At 46.4% G+C, this 16,845-nt stretch overlaps 2 long non-coding RNA genes across 4 annotated transcripts in view; one reads left to right on the plus strand and one right to left on the minus strand.

Annotated features, from left to right (window-relative positions):
- The window catches only part of LOC120094273 (uncharacterized), a 17,274-nt gene extending 13,730 nt beyond the window's left edge, over window positions 1-3,544 (plus strand). For both annotated transcript variants that reach the window (XR_015627412.1, XR_015627413.1), the window contains one exon: window positions 2,811-3,544. This is a non-coding gene — a long non-coding RNA (uncharacterized LOC120094273). The remainder of the gene's footprint in view (window positions 1-2,810) is intronic.
- A 6,676-nt stretch (window positions 3,545-10,220) lies between these two features.
- Window positions 10,221-16,295, minus strand: LOC148004363 (uncharacterized). 2 transcript variants are annotated; one of them, XR_015627410.1, is made up of 3 exons: window positions 15,401-16,295; window positions 11,104-11,209; window positions 10,221-10,594 (listed from the first exon to the last, which is right to left on the minus strand). It is a non-coding gene; the product is annotated as an uncharacterized LOC148004363 (long non-coding RNA). The 2 variants fall into 2 exon arrangements; XR_015627411.1 differs by having other exon boundaries at window positions 11,058-11,209; window positions 15,401-15,591.
- Window positions 16,296-16,845: the final 550 nt, after the last annotated feature.

The following is a 16,845-nucleotide window of genomic DNA, read 5'->3' on the forward strand; positions in this document are numbered from 1 at the left end:
TGCCCTACCTGGTTTTGTATTGGAATTTTTAAAAAAGTACCCATCAGTTAGTCAACTGACCGAGTTCAATCCTCTCCTACCTCCCTGCTCTCCAACAGCAGGAAGGAGGTGCCCTGCAGGCCTGTGCTACCTCCTCACACTGACTGGACCAGGCCTCCTATCCGTGAGTCCTGAGGCTACCCTTTGCATCCAAAGCTCTCTTTCCACATAAATATCAGACTTTGAAGGAAGTGGATCCCAAAATTGCAACCTCCCCAACGTAGAAACGAATGAGTCATTTGCAGACGTCTGTACAGGGTCCCTAAGCAAAGCTATCTCTCAACCCCAGGCCCACGTGTCACTTCCTTTTGTCAGGGCAGCCCACCATGCCGCAGGGTTTTCTTCTGCTCAGGACACTGAGCAAAGTAGGTCACGTAGGATATCAGCAGCCCTTTGCTCAGCTCAGAAGGCCACCTCAGCAGTGCTCAGCAGTTTCGTATCATCTCGTATAAATAACGAATGTGGAAGTTTCTCAATATGGTACTGCGGAACTGATTGCCCAGGAACGACATCCTCATCGCACCGCGTATTGCCAACATATGCCTCTCCGTGTGGAACCGATGCCAAATGATGTTACGTCAGGGAATATGGTTTCATAAGGAATTAAGGACATCAAGTGAGAACTGGCTGGAAAAACATACTCAGGAAGAACGCGTACAAAGGAGAGTCCTGTGCACGTCGACGACACACAGCTCAGGGCAAATAGCTAATGAGACGGTGTTGTCAAAATTATACGAGCAGACCTCCGGATGTCACCAAGCAATCTTCCACAAAGACAGGACGGCACCAGAAACGTAGACATGGCAGGAAGAGCACGGCACTGCTGCTGGTTCTTCTGCGCACACGTTCCACAGAACAGAATTCCAAGTGAAATTCCAGAATTATATATGGAAGGTACGTCGCTGGCCCACCAAATATGTCTACGTCTTCATCTCCAGAATCTGAATAGGTCCAATGACCAAAGTGGCCTTGAAGAAGTGGTTAAGCTTGAGGCTCTGGGCTGGGGAAATAGCCCAGCATCAGTTGGCTCCCAGTTCCCCACAGTACCAGCTTCAGGGAAGCTGGCACCTTCTCCGGGCCTCTCCAAACACCTGCACATGTACATGTACACACAGAAAGTGCGTGTTTTAAAAATAACTAACTAGGCACGGTGGCCAGCTTCTAATCCTAGCACCCAGTGGGTGACGCTAGACTATTCAGGGCAGTCTGGCTAGCTAAGACTAGGATTAGCAAACACAAGGTTAGCTACAGACCCTCAATCAGTATATTAGGTGAGCAGCTGAGGAAAACACATGACTTTAATCTCTGGTCTCCATATGCACATGGGGCCACACACGTGTGAACACACACACACACACACACACACACACACACACACCATACACATACATACACAAAGACATTTTTAGACAGGGTCTCACTCTGCATCCCTAGCTGGCCTAGAACTTGCTACCTAGACCAGACTGGCCTCAACTCACAGAGACCTATCTGCCTCCTCCTCTGGCATGCTGGGATTGAAGGTGTGTGCCTACCACACCCAGCTTGCAAAAATAATTTTAAAAAGTAGTTTGATTCTATCTGTTTAGAAAAAAATTTTTTAAAATTATCTTCCACTAATCACCTGAATCAAAATAAATTTTTATGACCAAAAAGTAGATATTATAAAACATGTCTTACCATCCTATAAAACATCATCTTATAAAACACATCAAATAATAGCATTAAACACATTTGACTATACTCATACATTAATTTTCCCTATTGTTAAGGGGAAAGTCTAATTTAATGCTATTAAAAAGCCTATTTTTAATACTCAACATATAAAGATGAAGGAGAAAACCAAGCATGAGGTGGGCCGTGCAGTATGAAGACTCACAATTATCTCACGAAAATAAGGAACCCTATAGATGGGTGAGCAGCGTGTGATTTGATCGTCTGTGCAAGAGACTCTCAGCTTAATCAACATATGCAAAAATGTTCCACCTTGCTGTGATCAAACGAAAACAAATTAAAACACTCATTAAGCATCATTTTACACATATTACATTAGCAGAAATAACAATAATTCCGAAGGCTAACCAGATTCTGATTAAGCCTGTGTGTTTGCGTGTTGTTGGTTACAATTCGGTTTTGTATGAAAGGTGACTTAACAGTATGTAACAAACCCATAAAATAATAATGGTCCAGGGCTGGGGATTCCATCACTAAGAATCTACCCTGAAGATATAAACAGAGAGAAATGTCTGTGAGGAGAGAGATTTACCACAAGTAGAGGGGAAAAAGTAAGTCACCTTTTGCTTAATAAAACATCAGACTCTCAATAAAATAGTAAGAAGCATGGAGAATATTGATACTAATAGTCTCCTTTCCCAGAATGCTTCTCTTCAACCTCCATAGAAGACACACACATTCACATTAGAGAGAGAGAGAGAGAGAGAGGAGAGAGACAGAGACAGAAACAGAGAGAGACAGAGACAGAGAAACAGATACTGATATATAGATATCCTATAGGATTTATATAATTGTTTTTGTGCTAGTACCATGATGGTTTGTCCCCTATGGATCTATAGTATAACTTGAGATAAGATATTATGATACCTCCAGCATATATGTGTGTGTGTATGTATGTATATATGTATATATATATATTTATATATGTGTATATATATACACATATATATAACCTATGACCCATAGAAAACTTGTGACTTTTACGTTCTTCTACATGGTTGTATCACTTAACACAATGGTGCCCAACTCTATTCTTACAGCCTTCTCTATGATTGAAGAAAGCTCTCTGGTGTATCTAGCACATTTGCGCATCATTCATCTTCCATGAGACATCCAAGGCTGAACCTCATTCTGCTCTAAGCCCAAACATTTGGGTAAATTTGCACCGCATTGTTTTAGGTTTCTAGGTTTGGCTTTGTAAGGAAGCTACACACAGACTTCCACAGCAGCTGCACTAATTCACATCACCACCAGTATTTACGGCTCCTTTTTCCAGTCAGCCTCATCGGCATCTGTTGAACTTGGGTTGACCATGAGGAGTGAGCTCAGAACTCTGATGAAGAGTGTCGAGAGAGCATCACCCTGTGAGGATGGGGAGAGAGACGAGAAGAGAGACTATGGTCAAACCATAGGACTAGTCAGAGCTTCAGAAGTGGGAGGAAGAGAAGGTCATGAGGACGCAAAAGCCATGATGTGAGTCTGCCTTTCCTGTCTTCCAGTGTAGCCTCCCTCACTGAGTTCAAGTCTCCAGCGCCCATGTAAATATCAGGGCATGAGTGTCGGGGAGCTAGCTCAGGACTTCTGACCTCATTCTGACTTTGCACAGCACCCGAGTTCAATCCCCCACACCCAGGTTGGGTGGTTCCCAGCCAAGCTGGGTCATTGAAGTCTAACTCTAGGAAATCCAACACACTTCCGGAAATGCACGCACATACCCGCACACAAATGTGCGTATGCATACAAATAAAAATGAAATAAATCTTGGAAATGGGGAGATGGCTCCTTGATTAATATCACTAACACCTCTTCCAGAAGACCTGGGTTCGTTCCCAGTACAGCTCACAACTGCCTGTGATTCAAGTTCTAGAAGATTCAGCACCCTCTTCTGGCCTCCATGGGTACTGCACACACGTGACATATAGACATGTAGAAAAACACTCATATATGAGTGTGTGTATGTATATGTATTAAAACTAAATGAAATTGTATGTATTTCATTTTTAATTTTTAATTTAATTTTAATTATAAACCTAAAAAAGCTGGGCTTATCCCAGAACCTGTAACTCTAACACAGAAGGCAGAGGAAGGAGCAGAGACAGTACTGAGAATCCTGGGGTTTGCTAGCTGCCTACCTACCTTCATGTTTCAAGAAAGATCTTGTCTCAAAGGAATAAGGGGACTGGAGAGTGGTAGACATGGTACCCAGCATCTTCTTCTAGCCTCCACACATGTGCACACATTCACACACACATACACGCATAGCACATATACACACAGGCCATATGCATACACACTCTGTATGTGCACACATTCACACACACATACACACACGCATAACACATATCACATATATACACACACTCTATATGCACACACATTCACACACATATACACACATATAACACATACACACACACACACACACACACACGTGCACACAAAGTAGCTTCCATAGTGTTTCCCAGCTGCTGTTAAAGTCCTAATCCAGGGTCACCAGGACAAAATGAGGAGTCAGAAATCAGCAACGGCAAACGGAAGAGACGTCTGATGTATGAAACCCAGTTTTCCACTTATGCTCCACTCTTTTCTCCCTCTGTGGCTCTATATAAGTCCCTTGCTTTCCGTTTTACTCCCTTGTGCATGAAATAGCGGCATCAACATTCTCTCCATCCACCTCCCAGGTCTGTCCAAACAGTAATTGAGTTACTGGCTGGGAGAGCTTCTAAACTGGGCACCACAGCCCAGGCCCACGGAATGCTCATCAATCCTGAATCCCTGATTGTTTCATTCCTTCCTGAAACAGCACCATGGACTTTCTTTCCTGGCTCCCCGCTGGGTAATGGATGCTACCGCCCCCGCCCAGACTCTATTGCCCTCCCCTTTCTAGGTCACTCCGAATCCTAGTCAGGGCTAAACAAATGCATGCGCTTCGCAGGTAGAGTTGGCAGGACGTGCTCCATTTGCTTTTTGGCCCAGTCCTTTAATTGCATTTGGAAGCAAACAGCACGCTATAGGGTGCAGAGGAGAGTGCAATTTGGAAAAAGACAGAAGAAAGGAGACTCAAATAGATTCGGCTGGGGGAGAGAGGAGCACCATGCAAGCTCAGAGCAATTTGGAACGTGTGCGGTTTCCCGACGACTTTGGAAATTAAACTTCCTTGATAGGTAGGCCCGGCATAGACTCTGGTGCCTGAGCTTTGTGATTTTCCACCTTGGGATCATAGCTTCTATGCCAACCATCACAGCATCCCCTAAACACGCTGCTGTGGCGGTCACAGCCTGTGCATCCCTCCTCATAACCAGCCTCGCACAAGCAGCCCCGCCATACTTTCTGCCTCCCCAGTTCGAGCCTCCCCTTTGTTCAGAAAGCAAGAGGTCCTTTCCTAAACATCTCCCAAATGTAAGAGCTCAAACCGACGGTAAGGTGTCTTTCCAGACTCTACCACATGCCATGGCGAAAGCATCCGCATTAAACAACTTTTCACCCCTAGGCCTTGGAGCCGTTGTTTTACTCAAGGTATGTACTGCCCCCTTTTTATGTTTGAGGAAACTAAACTTCAGAGGTAAACTGCCCGAAGTCAGACAGTATTCAGACTTTATTGACACTGGTCATGGTCCAGCCGCCAGTGTCTTTTAAAGGTTGTATCTGCCCCTCTGTCGTCCCTACAGTTCCTGCATGTCACAGAAGAAGTATATAACATCGGGGAAAGAGAAAGGGAAGGTGAGAAAGGCCTGGGTGGACTGAGATGTAGCTCGGTCGATAGCGTGCTTTACTTAACAAGCATGGGGCCCTAGCTCCCATCCTCAGCACGGCATCAATCCGGTGTTGTGGTGCACTCTTAGACTCCCAGCACTTGGGAGGTGGAGGCAGCACCATCGGAAGTTCAAGACCATCCTCAGGTATACAGCAAGTTTGAGGCTAGTGTGAACTACAAGAATTCCTATACCATAAGAAAAGACATTCTGAAAAGTAGCTAACAGGGATTCCCCGAGGCTCTATTATCAAATTTTCTCATATGGAGTGCAGCCATGTTCTAGCTCACTTTCTGTTACTGCATTGACACCATGACCAAAGGGCTTGTTTCATGTGGTACTTCAAGGATACAATTCACCCTTGGTTGTCAGACAAGAACTCAGAGAGGCACTCAGTGGAAACCAAGTAGAAACTCACAACTAGTTGCCTTTCTTATATAGCCCAGGCCACTAGCCTAGGGATTACACCACCCACAGTGGACTGAGCCCTTCTACATCAAATAGCAATCAAGAAAACAGTCAGGCATGATGGTTCATTCCGTTAATTTCCAGCACTTGGAAGGCAGATGACTGTGAGTTCAAGGCCTATCTGATCTACAAAGTGAGTTCCAGGACAGCCAGGGCTACATATTGAGACCCTGTCTCAAAAAATACTGGGGGCCGGGGGGCAGAAAGGAAGGAAGGAAAGAAGGAAGGACAGATGAGTGAACCCTACAAAAAAGCTGATGGGGCAATTTCTCAATTGAGAGTCTCTCTTCCCAGGTATGTCAAGTTGACAGCCAAGATCAGCCATCACAGGGCCCCGACACACGTTTCCTAAACCAGATTTTTAAGAGATACTTTTCTAGATACCTTTGGACAATGTTTAATCTGCTAATGATTCCGATTTTCTTTAATCAGCACAGACTATGACTTCCCACCACAATTTAATTAGTACCTTCTGAGTCTTAACACTTCAGCCTGCACAGGTCTTACTTGCTGTCTCTGTAAGCTAACATGGGCCAAATGAGAGGCACTGGCTGTCGCCATGGTAATCGAACACCGTTTGTTTTCGGTTTTTATTGCATTTGCTTATCCAAGAGACTGGAGCTTCATGGATAAAGCGACAAACACCCTGTGCCTGTTTAGAGGCTTTGGAGTTAAAGGGATGTTTTCAAATCCTGACAACAATGGCCCATTTCTCCTCACCTCTCAGGAGTAAACTGAAAGTTGTTTAGCTCAGCCAAATGCACATAGTACCCTGCCTAGTTACCATTGTGCAAATTCTGCCCCAATTGTTTGCGAGGTGTATAACTCTTTCAGAATCTGCTCAGGGTCCTCTCCCCTTGAAATGGGAGGACCCCCCGACATGTCGGAATTAAACTCCTCTGGCTTTTTTGCATCGAGTGAGTCTCATTCAAGAGATCCTGGAAGAGGTTCAACTCAGACCTCACACAAGCATGCATCTCCATGTGTAGTGGCAGTCGGTTGTCTACAAAGATGACAACTGACAATCTGTCCTCTCCAGGCTGTGTGCCCTCCCATCTGCAATAGCTCCCCCATCAGGAGTCTCACGTGACTTCCAATCTATAAAAACAGAGGCTTGGGAGATAGCTCAGTTGGTAAGGCTCTTTCTATGCAAGCATGAGGGTCTATTTCAATGCCCAAAACTCATATTTAAAAAGGGGGGGCAGGCAAAGTAACACACATTTGCAATCCTGGTGCTGGGAAGGTAGGGACAGGGAGACCTCTGAAGACCCATCAGCCTACCCTACTGTTGAGTTCTGGGCCAATGAGAAAGCCTGTCTCAAAAGAACAAGGTGGACAGTTCCTGAGGAATAATGCCCTGAGGCTGTGCTCTGGTCTTCTTATACATGTATATACATGAGTACCCACACTCACATGGACATGCACATATAGAAACTACATGCTCTGCAGACTCTGGACTCTAAGCCGTAAGAGACCTGACAGCTTCTTTGTTTGCTTTTTTCAGATTTTTTTAGACTTGCTGTCTAAAAATCTGAGCCATCTAGAGAAAGAGTGAAGCCTAGCAAACTTCTGACTTTTCCGGCACCTCAATGGCAGTATCCAACATGTGTGTAATGGCGTCTTGAATTCTCTAGCCCCAACTGAGCTCTCAGCTGAATGAGAAGGCATACAGGTAGCCCTAGCCAACACCATGCAGAACAGAAGACCCTCCTGACTAAACTGGACAGGTCTAGAAAAAAAAAATCACAAAATAAATGGTTGGTGCTTAAAAACCACTTACAGAGGCTGCCCCTCAAAGTTGTGCTCTAACCTGCACACACATGCACTGTCACACACACACACACACACACACACACACAGAAAGAGAGAGAGAGAGAGAGAGAGAGAGAGAGAGAGAGAGAGAGAGAGATGGTTTCCTCAAGCTCTACCCTCTTAGCAGCTTTCTACCCTAATAACTCCAAGTCATCGCTGCCACTTAAAGCATCATATTGCTACTCCAACAAACTCCTTGGTTTCCACAGTAATTGAACTGTAAGCTGTCTGGGAGCCAGGGCACCACCAGACCACTCCTGGCTTTTGTGCTGGGTGGTGAGTGGTGGGCAGACAGCCCCAGCTATCCTCAGAACACACACAGCCTCCATCTTCTAGGCGAACCCTCTCCAGCGCTACCTAGCCCCATCATGTACCGGAACATTTCCATCACTGTCCAGAGACAGCAGCCCAGACAGGGTGTTTCCTGCATACGAAACGATCCAGTGATTTAGGGGAGAGTGTTTTATGGTATTAATAAAACTGAGTGTTATGGGAAATGCCTCTTAAGCAGACCAGGTCTGAGGCCAAGGTTCTAGAAAGCTTTTAGTTAAAATGCAAATCCCCTGGGAATGTGAGCTGTGCCAGAGTTAGAGCCATATCCAGCTGAAGGCAGGAGATGCAGCCTCGTTCCCCTGGTCCACGTGTCCCTGTGGTGCATTTCCCCCACAGAGCTAGACAAAGTCCAAAGGCGTGGGCATAGAGTTAGTGTGAAAGAAATCAAATAGAGTCAGTGCTTGCCTGGCATTGAACCCCATGCAAGAAAGGCCCTAAGCATGTGAGGGAGCAGTGTGTGTGTGTGTGTGTGTGTGTGTGTGTGTGTGTGTGTGTGGTGTGATGTGTTTGTGTGTGTATGTGTGTATATGTGTGTATGTATGTATATGATTTGTATATATTGTGTATATATGTGGGTATGTGTGTACATGTGTGTATATATGTGGGCATGTGTGTATGTGTGTGTATATGTGGGTATGTATGTGTGTGCATATGTATATGTGTATGTGTGAGTATATGTATGTATTTGTGTATCTGTGTGTATGTATATGTATATATGTGTGTTTGTGTATGTGTGTATCTGTGAAATGTATGTTCGTATACATGTATGTGTGTGCAGGTCAGAAGTTGATGTCAGATGTCTTTCTCAACTGTTCCCCATTTTGTTTAAGCACCAGGGCCTCTTGCGAAACCCAGAGCTCATTGATTTGATTAGTCTAGCTATCCAACTTGTCTGAGAGATCCACATCCCTGCCAGGAATTACAGGCAGGCCACCACACTGGTTTTTTATGTGGGCATTAAGGATCAGAATTCTGTTCCTCCAGTTTGGGAGACCAATGCTTCATCTGCTGAGTCATCTTCCAGTCCCTGAAACTTTTTTTATAGTGAGTTTGAAACCCAGACATCCGTGTCTGGCAGGGTGACTTAAGCAAGTCACTCTCCCCTTCCAAATGTATGGGTACAGAGATGATGGTGCTTGCCTTGGAGAGCAGCTATAGAGCACAGCTGGGAGGTGCATGGACATGCTGCACGTGAGATTGTATGCTGCTCTTTTGGGGCAGGGCCTCCTGTATCTAAGACTGGCTTTGAATTCACTATGTCACTGAGGATGGCTCTGAATTTCCAATCCTCCCACCTCCATCTCTCTAGTGCCGGTACTACAGGTAGGCGCTCCCACAGTGCCTGGGAAGGACCCCCAGCATAACGCACGCAGGCAAGCTCGCCACCAACTGGGGTTCCACCTCCAGCCCGTTCAAGGTTTCCTTTTCACACTAAGCATTTACTGCACTGTAGCAACAGTGACCCAAGCAGCAGCAAAACTCCACAGGAACTCCCTTCACCCGAGCACCTTAGAACCTGCCCTTAATTAGATGATGCTGTCTGGCTGAACCTACTTCCTAAGAGTTAGAGATGAGGATACAGAAGTTCAAGTCAGGAAATAGAAATCATAGCGACGGCTTTGACAGGCAAAATTCATCCTAATTTATCACTATTACCATGATATGAAATCGTTAGCAAGGTGCCCGAGGGAGCAGCTGTGGGAGGCAGCTCTCAGCCTCAAATGACCAACCCTCCTTATTTGTAGGGATGCCCTGAATTTCAGAACACCTGAATTTCGGCATTTGAAACCCAAAAAGTCCCAGGAAAACCAAGACAAGCCCAGTCACCCGATTCATGCCTAAAGTTGAGGGGATACTGAGAAAACGCTAAAATTAATAAATTTCAGAAGTGTGAAGACGAGGGGCTGGAGAGACGGCTCCATGGTTCCGAGCACACGTGGCTCTTCCAGGAGACCTGGGTACAGTTCCCAGCATCCGTGTCAGGAGCTCACAGCTGCCCATAACTTCAGCTCTAGAAGATCTGACACCCTCTCTGACCTCCGCGGGCATCCTCACGTGACATCTACTCTCACAGACAAACACGCATATACACAAAGAAAACTTTATTAAGTCTGAAGGAGAACCCCTCAGGAACAGGATCTATAGATGATGAAGAAGGTGGCAGCTGGCTGGGTGGTGATAGCTCCACGTAAGTTCGTTCAAGTGAGGTGGGCTGCGAGAGAGCTGCTCCAAGAATCTCAACACAACCTGTGTGTTTTCTTTTCACCCGCACTGCGGAGTGCCAGCACTGAGATCCCAGGGAGCTGCCCGTCGGAGCATCTGAAACGCCTTCTTCTTGCGCCCCCTACTGGCAGGCGCCATAAGGAACCGGCCGACAAAATAAAATGCATCAACGCCAGCATCTCTGGGCAGAATGCAAGAACCGAAGCTTGCGGCCCGGATACAATGCAGTTTAATAACTGGAATAGAGAGAAAGGAATGCATGGGGGAAGACGTTATTTGTGGTATGGGATTTATCCTGAGAACTTATTCAGAAATTATTTCTAGGACTGAAGAGAGATAGCTTAGTCAGGATCCGAGTCAGGTCTGGAGAACCCACGATCAAAAGAAAGCTAGGCATCGTGGCTTGTAACCCCAGTGTTGGGAAGGCAGAGAGAAATGGATGTCTGGGTCTCCCTAGTCAGCAAGCCCAGCCTCCTTGGTGAGCTCCCTGCCTATGAGAGACTATGTCTCATAAAGGTAGACAGTGACTGAAAAGCAGAAATTGAGAATGTCCTCTGACCTCCATGTGCACATGGACACGCGCACACACAGAGATCTATGCACACCTATACATGCACAAAAGACATTCTTCCTAGGCTCCTGGGCTGGTCTATCTACATTCAAGAAGAAGGTAATTCCTGCAGAATGCTGTTCTCTGACCTTGATCGTCCCCTCGCTGGCTCTGTTGCTCCCACCGCAGACCCACCTAAGGCGCTGATGGCCACAGTGGCTGCCTGTGGACCTTAGGTCATGCCTCCTGGCCTTCTCCTGGGGACCATGGCTCCTGCTCTGCAAACTTCTGGATGGCTGGACTGAAAGGAACATTAGGCAGCTTTAAAAATTGATGTAGCTCATTGTTCTTTCATGAGGCGCTGCAAATCCGACCTCACCAGGCCAGAGGCACGCACACGGGGGCCCAGGGGGGTCACCGCAGCACTGTGCCCTAACCTTTGTAGATTTTACCCCGTAAAAGGATACAGAAAAGGCTCGGCAAACATCGCACATGACTAGAAGTACTCAGACAATAGTTGTGAGGTGGGTGAGGGGCTCCCCGAGTCCCCCTCACCCAACACCCCACTATCATCGTCTTTGCCACTGGGTCAGCCGTGGGAGAAAAGAAAGAACTATAGCTAGGACTCCAGTCTCGGCCTCTGCTGCTCTGTGATGGCGCGTCCCTCTCCAGGGCTTTCGTTCTTTATTTTCCCAAGTTAGGATATGGTTTGGCCATACTTTCTCCTCTTCCTGGCCCTACCTTCCAATCTTCCCTTTTCCTGTCTTCTCCTCTTACCTCTATTCATCCCTGCCATCCTACCTTCCTGTTCCTTCTGGGCTCAGCCTCTCCCAGTCTGTTGAGTTTCCCCACTTTTCATTTCTGCTACAGCTCTGTCTATTTGCATGTACAGTGTGTGTGCACATGTGTGTGATCTGATGACTGTCTTCTGTGGCTTCCAGATCCCCCTTGGTTCCCACCTCCGGCTCCAATCTCACAGGGTTGAAGGAAAATAACAAGCCTACCCTGGGGAGAGGTAAGACTCTGGTTTTTGTCTCCTTTTTGGTATTATTTATTCTAAGAAGAGGCTGTCAAGCAAGACGAGGTTGGGTTCAACTCGGGACACAGATAATGAGCCCCAACCGCAAGCTAAACGATGAGCCAGAGAGGGCCGGTTCAGTCTGGAACGTTTATCTAGGATGCCAGACCATGTGCCCATCGCTAGGGCCTCAGAGAAAACTGAATAGGGTCAATCTCAAACCTAGGACGACCTGTGTCTGCTGAGAAGGCAGAGCTCTCAGAGATGCAGAATGAAGGCCATCCTGTTGTGGAGGCAGTGCCGTGACTGATGTGTGGGTGTGGACTAGGGCACTGAGACTGAGGTGCACTGAGGGCAGCCCTGTGGTGACAGACAGCAGATTGCTGTGCACAGGGGCACACAAGCTGAAAGGAGCCATGGCGTCCACAGTGATGCAGGCAGTGAAGGGATGGAGTTGGAGAGTTGAGAGCCTGGGACTCACACGGAGACGAGAGGGCAGGCTGTGGGAGAAGCTACCACAGCTCACCCCTTCCTGCTCACTGGTCCCAGAAAGCTTCCCATGTGTGTCTGCCACTCCCTGACTGAAGGAGCCCTCTAACCACTGGCACAGGCTTGGCCTTCTATGCAGAAAGACCACAGTGGCAGGTAATTAACACCCCTGGGAACACACTCAGCTAATGACTAATGAGAGAGTTTTGTTTTGTTTTGTTTCCTTTCAGAAACCTGGTTTATAACCCTCTGGGTACCATTGCATAAGCCCCTCTATGTCACTGCCCTTCAGGACTGAGCTCCTACGACCCATGGGGAAGTCTGCCCACCTAAATGCTCCATGCTGGCTGCATGCTCCACTCGGCTCATGTACTGACTCTATCTGGTGTTTCTTTCTTACCCCAGGTAAACTTGCACTCAATTCTATGTCTACGACCGGTACAAGCCAGCCTTCTGTAGCCACAAGAAAACATATAAAGGGTTACACGGTGGCACATAGTCAGATTCATGATTTCGGACATACCCATTGTAGGGGTTGGTCTGGAAGACATATATGAGGCAGAGGACAGGGCAAATATTGAAGCCAATACAGGACTACCAAGGTAGATCAGTGCAGACAGAAAGCCACCTGTCACCAAGTCTGATGATCTGAGTTTGATCCCTAGAACCCACATGGTGGAAGGAGAGAATCAACTCTAATTAACTGCCCTCCAACCTCCACAGATACACCATGGCACACATGTATACACATCCACATTTATCAGACACGCAGAATACACATACATACATACATATACACACATACATACATACACACACATACATACATACACACATACATACATACATACACACACATACATACACACATACATACATACACACATACATACATACACACATACATACATACACACATACATACATGCACACATACATACACACATACACATACATACATACACACACATACATACACACACATACATATATACATATACACACATACATACATACACACATACATACATACATGCACACATACACACACATACATACATACACACATACATACATACATACACACATACATACATACACACACATACATACATACATACACACACATACATACATACATACACACACACCTTAAATAAACAAATATTTTGAAATAGCAATAAAATAAGCTACTACAGCATTCTAGGCTGGAGATGAGATCACCTCTGTGGGGTAAGGACAGCAAGAGAGTGGACATTTGACTCAGAAACTTACTGTAGGACAAGTGCTGGGTTTCAGGTCCTTCCATTAAAGAGTTAACTGGCTCTCGGAATGCAGTATACAAAAACCAAGAAAACAAAGAGGAGGACTAACACCAGGAACTTGAAGTGAGCTGCAGGAGTTGGGCAGGAACCAGGAGGAGGTGTCCATGGTGCCCGTGGAGTGGTAGAGTTCAGGGTAAATGGGGCACAAGGCAGAACTGGAAGATGAGAAAGGGATTCGGGCAGGAGCATAGGTCGCTGCTGAGGAGCCAGAAACAGTCAAGAATGGTTGGAGTGGGAGCTGGAGAGACGGGTCAGTGTTTAAGAATGCTGGCTTTTCTTCCAAAGGAACCAAGTTCGATTCCTAGCACCCATATGGCTGCTCACAACTGCCTAATCCGGGGGAGTCCAATGCCCTCTTATGACCTCTGCAGACACCAGGCAGGCAAGTAATGCACAGACATACATACAGGCAGAGCACTCATACACACAAATAAAAATACTGTTTAAAGACAAGTTGGGTTACAGAATAAAGGGTAAGGAAAGCCTTGACAGGACATAGGGAAGGTACCCCCTGCTTCCCTTCCTCTGTGGACTTCTGAACACAGTATTCTCAGAGCTGATTACAAAGTCCACAGCCAGAACCCCATAAAGGCCCAAGAGACTCCACCTGCCCGTTCTCCCGCCCGCCTGCCTTCACTTCCTGTTTTTGCTGTTACACAGCAGTAGAACCACTAGAAACTTCAGTTCATTGTGGACTAGAGACCAGTAGCTCTTCAGGAACCCTCCAAAGTCGTACCAGATTGGAACTGTGGAGGTAACCAGCCTCGTAGGCTGAGCATCGGCCAGGGGGCAACAAACTCAAAGCAAAAACAATGTACTTCTTTTTTAATTAATTTTCAATCTCCTTATTTTACCCAGGTGGACGGGTGTTTTGCCTACGTGGATCTCTAGGCACCACATACATGCCTGGAGTTACAGACTGTTTGCTGCCGTGTAGGTGATGGAAATTGGACCTGGGTCCTCTGGGTCCTCTGGAAGAGCATCTCTGAAACCCCCATAATGCACTTCTTCAGTTCTGTTTCACTGTGTTCAGAGTGCTTTGAAGTTCTGGTTGAACTACCTAGGCTTCACTAAGCAACACTAAGCAGATATAGGGCAGATGCTGGCCTAATGAAAGGGGATTCCCCTGTGCAAAAACTGCCATCCCCAAGGCCCAGAGTTTAAGGAATATGCATGCTCTGGCTTAAAATAAGGGCGGGGGTATAGAGAGAATCTACAAAAACTTTCTTTAAAATGCCATAATGGGGTCAGGGTGAGATGGCTCAGAGGTTAGGAGTACCAACTGTTCTTCTGAGGGCCTGGGTTCAATTCCCAGCAACCACATGGTGGCTCATGAAATGCCACATGGTGACATCTAATATCTTACACCAATTTAAAAAAAAAAATGAAGGTAGAGAAACGGCTCAGCAGCTAAAAGCACTTGGTGGTCTTGCGGGAAACCCCCAGCACCCTCAGTTCCCAGCACCCGTGTGTTGACTCAAAACCACCTATAACTCCAGTTCCGGGGATCCAACACTTTCCTCAGGCCTCCAAAGGCACAAAACATGTGCATGGTCCACAAACATACATGCAGGCAAGCACTCGTACACATAAAATAAACCTGGGGCTCTGGGCGCAGTCCATAGTGCAGAAAGGTTTCAAGGTCATGGCTGGCAGTTACCTTTTCCTGAGCCGTTGGTGTGGTGATTTGAATGTGTACGTCTCTTACGTGGCTTGGCATTTGAACACTTGGTCCCCAGTTGGTGGCATTGCTTGGGGGAGACTATGGAACCTTTGCAATGTAGTCTTGCTGCAGGATGTGAGTCACGGGGGGCGGGCTTTGGGAGTTCAACCTTTAGGACATGGAGCCTTGCGGCAGGAAGTGCGTCACTGGGGGGCGGGCTTTGGGAATTGCCAGCTTCATCCCCGTTCTTATTTTCTCTGTTTCTTAGTAAGCTGCTGAAGTGCCATCAGCCGGCTTCCTCTTCCAGCCGCCTGCTGCCATGTTGTCCTTTATGGACATCTAACTCTCTGGAACCATGAGCCAGAATAAACACTTTCTTCTATAAGTTGCTTTCTGGTCGTGGTGTTTTACCACAGCCACGGAGAAGTGAGTAACACGCTTGGGAACTCTTGAATGGAGTCCAGATTGTGAGAGTGGGAAGGGCGGTGACTGGTGTATTACGGTTCTTTTCACCAGCATTGCTTAAAACAATCTGAGAGGAGGACAAGGCCCGCTGTTTTAAGAAAATAAGAACTGGGATGAGTTTGACATTTGGGCCAGCAATCCCCGAGTTTCTACCTCATCTCCACCTGGGCTGGCATTACAATGCACACCACCAAGTCTGGCTTTTCTACGTGAGTTCTGGGAATCTGAGTCAGGTCCTCTGGCTTGCAAGCCTACTACTTCCCTGACTGAGCCAGCTCCACAGACACACTCTATAAATTCTATGACTGCATCTATCCTAGAGACCATCACTTGGTTTTTGTTTTTTTGTTTTTGTTTTTGTTTGTTTGTTTGCTTGCTTGCTTGCTTGCTTGCTTGCTTGCTTGCTTGCTTGCTTGCTTGCTTAATGCTGAAGGAAAGAGGAGGAAAAAAGAAAACCAGCAAAACAGCAGATGAGAGTAAGAGGACGCAATCGTAGGAGAAATGAGCAGAGAGACAACCTTACTGGTGGGCTCCTGGAAAGCCTGCGGGAATCCAGCCCCAGCATTCCTCTGACTTATGAAGCACGTGGCAGAATGACAGAAGGAAAACAGTCCCTTCTCTGGGCTCTCAGCGCAGACATCACTGGAAACCACGTTTGGGGCGCCATCTGTTTGGTAGCCGTCCCTTTATTCTACTCCTTAAGTTCCCACATGTTTTCTCTCCCTAATGCCTGCATAGAGGAGGCAGGAAGGCAGGGCTGCATTCTGTCCCTTTGGCCCCCTGAAGTGACAGCCTCTAAACTCCAGTGTCCTTGCAAACAACAAAAAGTAAACAGAGAGTAGAATTGCAGAGTATCCATATAGCTAAATACTATACAGAATCTCTTTGTTATGATTTCATAACATTTAAATTTATTCCATTGGAATGAATATTAAGCTTTTCTACCTGTAAGTTTGACCTTTATAAAAAAGATAATA

The sequence above is a fragment of the Rattus norvegicus genome, chromosome 8 (assembly GCF_021556685.1).
Source record: "Rattus norvegicus strain SHRSP/BbbUtx chromosome 8, alternate assembly SHRSP_T2T, whole genome shotgun sequence".
Lineage (NCBI taxonomy): Eukaryota > Metazoa > Chordata > Mammalia > Rodentia > Muridae > Rattus > Rattus norvegicus.